Below are 8,481 nucleotides of genomic sequence, written 5' to 3'. Positions count from 1 at the left end.
CAGCAGCATCTGAAAACTTTCATGTCGATTTGAGTCATGCAAAGGCAACCAAATATGACACTGGAAGCAATAAGGTTGTTGTTGTTTCCATTCTCAGTGACGGGATAGGCTCAGACTTGGCTAAATTCGCTCCCTATAAACTCCATCACTACTTGGGAGAAATTAGTCAAGCAGTTTTTGAATAAATTCTACCCACCCAATAAGACCGCCAAGCAAGTTGATGAGATCTTGAGCTTCAGGCAGAAATCAGCTGAAACATTACAAGAAATGTGGGAGAGGTTCAAAGGGATTCTGGTTAAGTGTCCATATCATGGCATTCCAGATCAGATGTTGGGACAAAGGTTCTACATGGGATTGGCAGACAGCTTGAAGGCCAATGTTGATGCTTCAGTAGGTGGAGCATTTTTTAGCAAATCATTCAGGGAATGTAAGGTCTTACTTGATAAAATGGCTCAAAACTCAGGATGGATGACAATAGACTCTACAATCACTCATGTAGTTCACTCAGTAGCTTTAGACCCAAACAAATCCATAGCCGAGAATATGGCCACTCTGATGACGCAAATGAGTATCCTCACCAAGAAGATTGATGAATCGGGCCAGAAGCATGTACACATAGTTGACACGACTAATGGGAGCTTATGTATACTATGCATTAACCAACCATATGTGTGTTCGTGGAGTGGTGAATATGAAAGTGACAATCAAAGCTACCAAGAGAATATGAACTATGTGGGCAATTATAGAGGCCAGAGGCAAGGTGATCAGAATTTGGGTCAGCAGAATTAGCAATATATACCAGCAAACTAGCAATACAATAACAACAACAATCCTGGAGTTACGTGACCACAGGGTCAAGTCGTGCCTTACCAAAGGTAACATGGGTACAATCAGCAAACTCAACAACTAGCTTATCAACAGCCTCAACAACAGATAGTGAGACAAGATGATGGGTTATTTAAATTAAAGGAATGCTACAACAACTGATTGGGTCCAATGGAAAAATGTAAGAGAAGGTGAAAGCACATGACTCAGCGATAAAAGGCATTGAGATTCAATTAGGGTAGATATCTATGGCTCTGAACAATCGTCCCCAAAGGACTTTACCTGCAGACACACATGTCAATCCGAAAGTGCAGAGCCCGAAGCAACTGATGGTGATCAGTCTGAGAAATGGTAGAGATCTTGATCTAGAGCAAGAAATTGCTCGCGAAAGCCGACCAACTGAGATACTTGTGCCATTACCAATTGAGGTAGATGAGTCAACTAAGCTAACTAAAGTAAGAGTGCAACCAGCCCAAGAGGAACTAAACAAAGAAAAAGAGGTTGCAAAGGAAACTGAGAAAGTGCAAGAAAAGGCATTAGAAAAAGTGTATGATCAAGATCTAACTCAAGTCATAGGAAAGAAGCGACCGCCAGCACCCTTCCCGCAGAGGTTGGCCAAATATCATAAGGATGAGAAATATAATAAATTCATGGATATGTTAAAGCATATTTAGGGGAACATTCCACTGATTGATGCCTTAAGAGAGATGCCCGGTTTTGCAAAAATGATAAAGGACGTGATGTCTCGCTAGTTCGACTTTCAAGACTTGGCAACTGTGACACTGACTCAGACCTGTAGTGATGTTGTGACAAGACCTATAGCGGAGAAGCTATCCGACCCAAGGAGTTTCACAATTTTGTGCACCATATGTAGCTATGCTTTTTCCAAAGCATTGTGTGATTTTGGGGCGAGCATAAACTTGATGCCCTTGTCTATCTATAAAAGGTTAGGCATTGGAAGGGCAAGACCCACATCCATGTTACTATAGCTAGCCGATCGAACAGTGAAAAGGCCATCAGGTATACTTGATGATGTACTTGTGTAGGTTGGAAAGTTTGTATTTCCAGTAGATTTTGTCATTCTGGACTACCAAGTTGATGAAGAGATTCCCATAATTTTGGGGAGGCCATTCTTGGCCACAGTGAGAGCTCTGATTGATTATGAAACTCAGGAGCTAAATATGAGACTAAACGATGAAGAAATAATATTCAATGTGCAAAAATCTATGCGGCGACCCAGTGAGTTTGCTAATTGCTCTATAATTGAAGTTATGGATGTGATTCTTGGGGAGGAAGATTTGGCACTGAACGCAAAAGACCCCCTAGCAGCCTGCCTCATGAACTTAGAAGAGGTAGATGGTGAGGACTTGGCGGAGTGAGTTTTGGCTCTTGAAGGCCAAGGGTACTCGAAAAGAGAGCTCAAATTCGAGCATTACACTTAGAAGAAAGAAAGGCCTCTTTCATATAAGCCATCAATTGAATATCCACCATAGTTGGAGCTAAAACTGCTACCTTCTCACCTCGGGTATGCTTTCTTAGGACCTAGTTCGACATTACCTGTTATTATCTCATCTGGTTTGTTAGATATGCAGGTAGAACAACTTTTGTAGGTTCTGAAGGAGTGTAAGACTGCAATTGGGTAGACCATTACAGACATAAAGGGTATCAACCCAATATTTTGTATGCATAAGATTCTACTGAAAGATGGGCACAAATCTTCTAGAGAACATCAAAGAAGGTTGAACCCCAACATGAAAGAAGTGGTGAAGAAAGAAGTTATCAAGTGGTTAGATGCGGGAATCATTTTCCCCATCTCTGACAGCAACTGGATCAGCCCAGTTCAGTGTGTGCCAAAGAAGGGTGGAATGACTGTAATGCAAAATGAGAACAACGAGTTGATCTCAACAAGAACAGTCACAGGATGGCGAATCTATATGGATTACAGAAGGTTGAACAATGTCGTCCGAAAAGACCATTTCCCACTGCAATTCATTCATCAGATGTTAGATAGATTGGCAGGGAGGTCCTACTTTTGCTTCCTGGATGGATACTCGGGGTACAACCAGATCTTTATTGCCCCAGAAGATAGAGAGAATACGTCATTCACCTGTCCGTATGGAATCTATGCCTTTCGGAGAATGTCGTTTGGCCTATGCAATGCACCCTCCATATTCCAAAGGTGCATGATGGCCATCTTCACAGATATGGTAGAGGACATAATGGAGGTTTTTATGAATGAATTTTCAATGGTGGGGAACTCATTCAATAATTGCCTTATGAACTTGAAAAGAGTATTGAAGATGTATATGGAGACTACTCTGGTATTGAACTAGGAAACGTATCATTTCATGGTACAGGAAGGTATAGTCTTGGGACACCTAGTGTCAAGTAAGGGCATTGAGGTGGACCGTGCTAAGGTTGATGTAATTGAGAAGTTACCTCCACCCACTTCCGTAAAAGCCATAAGAAGTTTCCTTGGTCACGCCGGCTTCTACAGACGGGTTATAAAAGATTTTTCTAAAATTGCTAACCCTTTATGTAATGCTTTAAAAAGATCACCCCTTTGTATTTTCTGATGACTGCGGGGTAGTTTTTGAGGAATTGAAAAAGAGGCTGTGACTGCACCAATCATAGTAGCACCTGACTGGGAGCAACATTTTGAGGTGATGTGTGATGCAAGTGACTATGCTGTGGGAGCAGTTCTTGGGCAACCAAAATATAAAGTCATGCATCCAATCTACTATGCAAGTAGAACCTAGAATGGTGCCCAACTAAATTACACAGTGACCGAGAAGGAGATGTTAGCAGTGGTGTTCGCATTTGACAAATTCAGGTCATACCTGATAGGCTCGAAGGTAATTGTTTATACTGACCATGTTGCTCTCAAGTACCTAATTGAAAAGAAGGATTCAAAGTCGTGCCTTATTCGATAGGTGCTACTGCTACAAGAATTTGACTTGGAAATCTGTGACCGAAAGGGAACGGAAAACCAAGTGGTTGATCACTTGTCTAGGTTGGAAGGAGCATAGAAGAAGGTTAAGGTGGAAGAGATTGTGGATACTTTCCCGGATGAACAACTATTGGCTACGAGCCTTGAGGTAGCACCATGGTATACAAATATTACAAACTACCTGGCGAGCGGTATTGTCCCCTATGACCTTTCTTTTGATCAAAAGAAAAAGTTCTTTCGTGTCGCACGTTTTATTGGGATGAGCCTTATATGTTCAAGATTTGTATTGATAACATGATCCGGAGATGTATCCCCGAGACAGACCAATCTTCTGTCTTGCAGGCTTGTCACGCATCCCCATATGGTGGCTATTTCGGTGGAGTAAGGACAGTCGCGAAAGTGTTGGAGTCGGACTTCTATTGGCCGATATTGTTCAAAGATGCACACCTATGGGCAAAGGGATGTGATGAATGCCAACGAACCGGGAATATTTCTCGCCGACATGAGATGCCCATGAACCAAATTCAGGAAGTGGAAGTATTTGACGTATGGGGAATCGATTTCATGGGGCCTTTCGTCAGCTCATATGACAATAAGTACATACTTGTAGCCGTGGACTATTTGTCAAAATGAGTGGAAGCTGTGGCACTCCCTACAAATGATGCAAAGGGAGTCATTGGATTTTTGAGAAAGAATATATTCACTCGGTTTGGCACTCCAAGGGCAATAATCAGTGATGGAGGCAGTCACTTCTGCAACCGAGCTTTCGCAAAGTTGTTAGAAAAATATGGTATTTGCCACAAGGTTGCCACCCTATATCATCCACAAACAGGCGGGTAAGTGAAAGTGTCTAATAGAGAAATAAAGAGTGAGTTGACAAAGACCGTGAATGCTACAAGAACGGATTGGGTGAAAAAGTTAGACAATGCACTTTGGGCCTATTGTACCACTTTTAAAACTTCAATTGGCATGTCTCCATATAAACCGATATTTGGGAAAGCGTGTCACTTACCCGTGGAGTTGGAGCATAGAGCTTTGTGGGCATTGAGGCAGCTGAATCTCGACATGAAAATACCGGGTACAAGTAGAGTCACAGAGTTGCACGAGCTTGACGAGTTCCATTACCATGCTTTTGAGAGTACAAGGCTATATAAGGAGAGGATAAAGATGATGCATGACAAAAATATTCTTGAGCGAAATTTTAAACCCGGAGAAGTAGTATTGCTACACAATTCGATATTGAAATTGTTTCCTAGCAAGTTGAAATCTAGATGGTCGGGACCATTCAGAGTAGTGCAGGTGTTATCAAATGGAGCTCAAGAAATTGAGTTTGAGGATGGGACGAATAGGTTTCGAGTGAATGGACAAAGGTTGAAACACTACCTTGGAATGAGTGACGAAAAAAGAGAGAAAGATGTGATACAATTGAACGAACCTCAATATGTGAATGAAGTATAATCCGGAAAGTCTGCGTCATGCCGCGATGTTAAATCAGGCGCTTCGTGGGAAGCAACCCATTATAATGTTGTAATTGGTCATGTCGCAATGTTAAATCAGGTGCGTCGTGAGAGGCAACCCATTGTAATATTGTAATTCACCGTGCCACGACATTAAACCAAGCATTTGTTGGGAGGCGACCCAATTTTCTTATTTTCATCTAGTTGTTATTTAGTCACAAAAAATAATGTGGGGAGGCAGCGAAGCAAAGCTAGCTTCGTGAGACCGAGGCCAAGAATATTGAAGAGAAAACTGTTGGGGATAGCAAAGTGTGCCTTGCTTCGTGAGACCGATACCAAAAGAGAAAGAAAAAGATGAGGGGACATAGCTGAGACCGAGACCGGGCATAGTTGAACCAGGTAAAGGGGCGCGTCTCCAGGTCATGCATCAGTCCTAGCGCGACCCCAGGTATTTTCTTAATTTTGTTTTCTATTTTTGTATTTTCTAGTTAGTTTATAAAAGAAAAATAAAAACTCTCTCCCGTTCCCTTAGGTCATGAAACTATTGGCAAATTGAACCAAATGAAACTTAACAAAAGTTGTGCACATAAAGTGTTCGATGAATTGCTCGAATGAATTTTTTTGGTGAGGTTTAGTGAGGTCTAAGTAGCTAACCTACCTCTATTGGCAATACGGACATATCTTAAGTGTGGGGTGGCCGTTGGGTGCCTTATGAACTTCAATTGTGCTCTTTCTACGACAAGTATCATCTGTGGCCAACTTAGACATGATTGAGGTATTGCCTTACCCACATGTTGCTGAATTGTGATAATTAACATGGAATAACTATCAAGTTACACACTGATACAGAGGGGCTCCATACGGTTGATTTGAGTGCTACTGATGGCACTGTGCAGAGGAGCCAGGGCTAGCCGTTGTGACATAGGGTCACTATCGGTCCTCACCAAGACCCGAGTGATTTTGAGGGAGTTTCTGACACTCACTCTACTTTTGATCTTGCTTATTTGTATTTTTATTATATTGTGCAGTTGAGGACAATGCACATTCTTAAATGTGGGGTGGGGTGTCAGGCTTTAATTTTTGTGGCATGTGCTTAATTGCTAGTGATACATTTTGAACTGCATGGTCACTCTTATAGCCATTATAATTGTATAATTATAGTAGTTTTTTTAGTGGATTAATCCCGAGTTTTCTTTAAACCACGGTTCTTTACCGAGGATGCCATTTTCTTGAACCAGGTATTTTTAGGTAGATTTGTTTTTTTTCTTTCAAACTCTGTAAAGATTTGTGGACTTTTTCCGATGATGGATTACCTAGACAGTTTTCTTGAGGGACTAAAGTCTAAAGAAAAATACAAAAACATTTTTTTTGTTTCTCTTTTATTTTGTTTTCTAGTTGAACTGACAATGGAATTGGGAGAAGCTTGAGTAATTTGTGCTTTTGACATGTTTTATATCGAGGCCTAGGTCTGGAACATTTGAACTAAGTACTATCTTCATGATCTCTATAACTACATGCCTTGTCAATATGTGTGGCTTTCTTTTGACACTGAGGCTCGTCTCTAGACTCTTGTGATTAATTTCTGTGAAAGTTTATGATAATTGTGCTAGTTGCTTTAACTCGAGTGTCAAGTCCGAGCCGTCCTAAGTGAGTCATGTGCATTTTGTGAAGTGAGACTTTAGTGTACTCTGTGCCATTCTTGTGAGTTTAGAACTTATCCCGTGTGTGAGTCAAAGCGAAATGATTAAGTCTTGTAAGTTGGGGAAGTGATATATGCTTTCTTTGATCGACCATTTAGCCTATTTGCCTACCAATGCTAATATTATCTGTAGTCATCCCTTTTGAGCATGTAGACATTTTCTTTGGCAACCACATTACAAGACGAATCCCTTTTATTCTTAATCAAATCTTGTTGGACCTTTACCTCCGAAAGCACTTAAGTAGCTTGAAGAGTAAAGAAATAGAGTGAGTAGCTTTTAAGTGGAACCATAGAAAGGCCGAAAAGGTCCACTTGTGTATAAACAAAAACAAAAAAATACTAGCCAGAAATACCAAATTAAAGAGAGTGAAAAAAAATAATAACACCTCTCATATCTTTGTCTGGGTTAGTAAGTATCTATATGTTGATGTGCTTATTGAAGAAGGATCTAAATATGTATGATTTCATGGCAAGACATCGAATTGGTCAAGAAAAGAATGTGCTTAAAAGTGAAGTGTAGTATATTAAAGTGCTTAGGAGGGTTAGTCACTATTTTCTCAAATATATCCTACCCGTCCCTTAGCCTACATTACAACCTATAAAGTCCTACTTGATCCTACACTTTACGAGCTTAAATTAGTTGAGACTTACATTTCGGGCAAGCCTATGGTACTAACGTGGGTGGCATAAGAGTTTCATTGTGAGAGTGAGCGAATTCTTTTTATATTTGAGTCCTTAAACTATACTTGAACTTATATTGAGTGTGTGGACTACTTTCTATATGTGGTTTGTTAGTGAGGGCACATGATTTGCAAAGGATTGGTATAGACCTTGATTTTTGAGTTGGCACAAGGAGCGAGTCATAATGTGGAATGCATTAGAGTCACGTTTTGAGGCGAGAATGTTAGAAAGAGCCACACGAATATTTTAAATAATCTTGGCATGAGTTTACAACTTGAAGAAAGGTATGAAGAGTGCATATGCTGGGATCGAAACGTTGATATAAACCATTGTCATTGGCGAGATGCTTGAGGATGTTTTGAAAAGAGTTTCTTGCTTATGTGCTTAATTTTAAGTTACTAGAGGACGAGCAAAATTTTAAGTGTGGGGTGGTGATAAAGGGTAAAAAGTGCATATTTTGAGTGTGTTTGTGTGTTATTTCGTATGTGAGTTGCGGAAAAATATGCCCATTATGTGTTTCTTATGTGTAGGAATAAACTTACGCGGAAAGGATCAAATGGGAAAAAAATTGGTGAAAAAAGAGCTGAAGAGAAAAGTCCCGGATAGCAAATCAAAGTTCACTTCGCCAGACTGGGACAGGAGCAGAAGAAACCAGGAAAGTCCCGGACAACGAAATGAGGTTCACTTCGCCACACCGGGATCGGAGCAGAAACACTTAGCTTTACCAATCCGAATTAGGAGAAGCCAATTCGGCCCAACTCAACCCTAAGCCATATAAATATGAAAGTTAGCCAATTTTTGAAGGGGGAGAAGACTTTGGAGAGGCAAGAACACGCTTGGAGTAAGGAGAATGATTCAACTTCACGTTT

At 40.7% G+C, this 8,481-nt stretch overlaps 1 non-coding gene across 1 annotated transcript; it reads right to left on the bottom strand.

Moving 5' to 3' along the window:
* Positions 1 to 210: 210 nt before the first annotated feature.
* LOC142177775 (small nucleolar RNA R71) lies at positions 211 to 317 on the bottom strand. The gene has a single exon (XR_012706331.1). It is a non-coding gene; the product is annotated as a small nucleolar RNA R71 (small nucleolar RNA).
* Positions 318 to 8,481: the final 8,164 nt, after the last annotated feature.

This window comes from Nicotiana tabacum, chromosome 23 (genome assembly GCF_000715075.1).
Source record: "Nicotiana tabacum cultivar K326 chromosome 23, ASM71507v2, whole genome shotgun sequence".
In the NCBI taxonomy this organism is placed as follows: domain Eukaryota; kingdom Viridiplantae; phylum Streptophyta; class Magnoliopsida; order Solanales; family Solanaceae; genus Nicotiana; species Nicotiana tabacum.
This window is presented reverse-complemented; position numbering and strand designations above follow the sequence as displayed.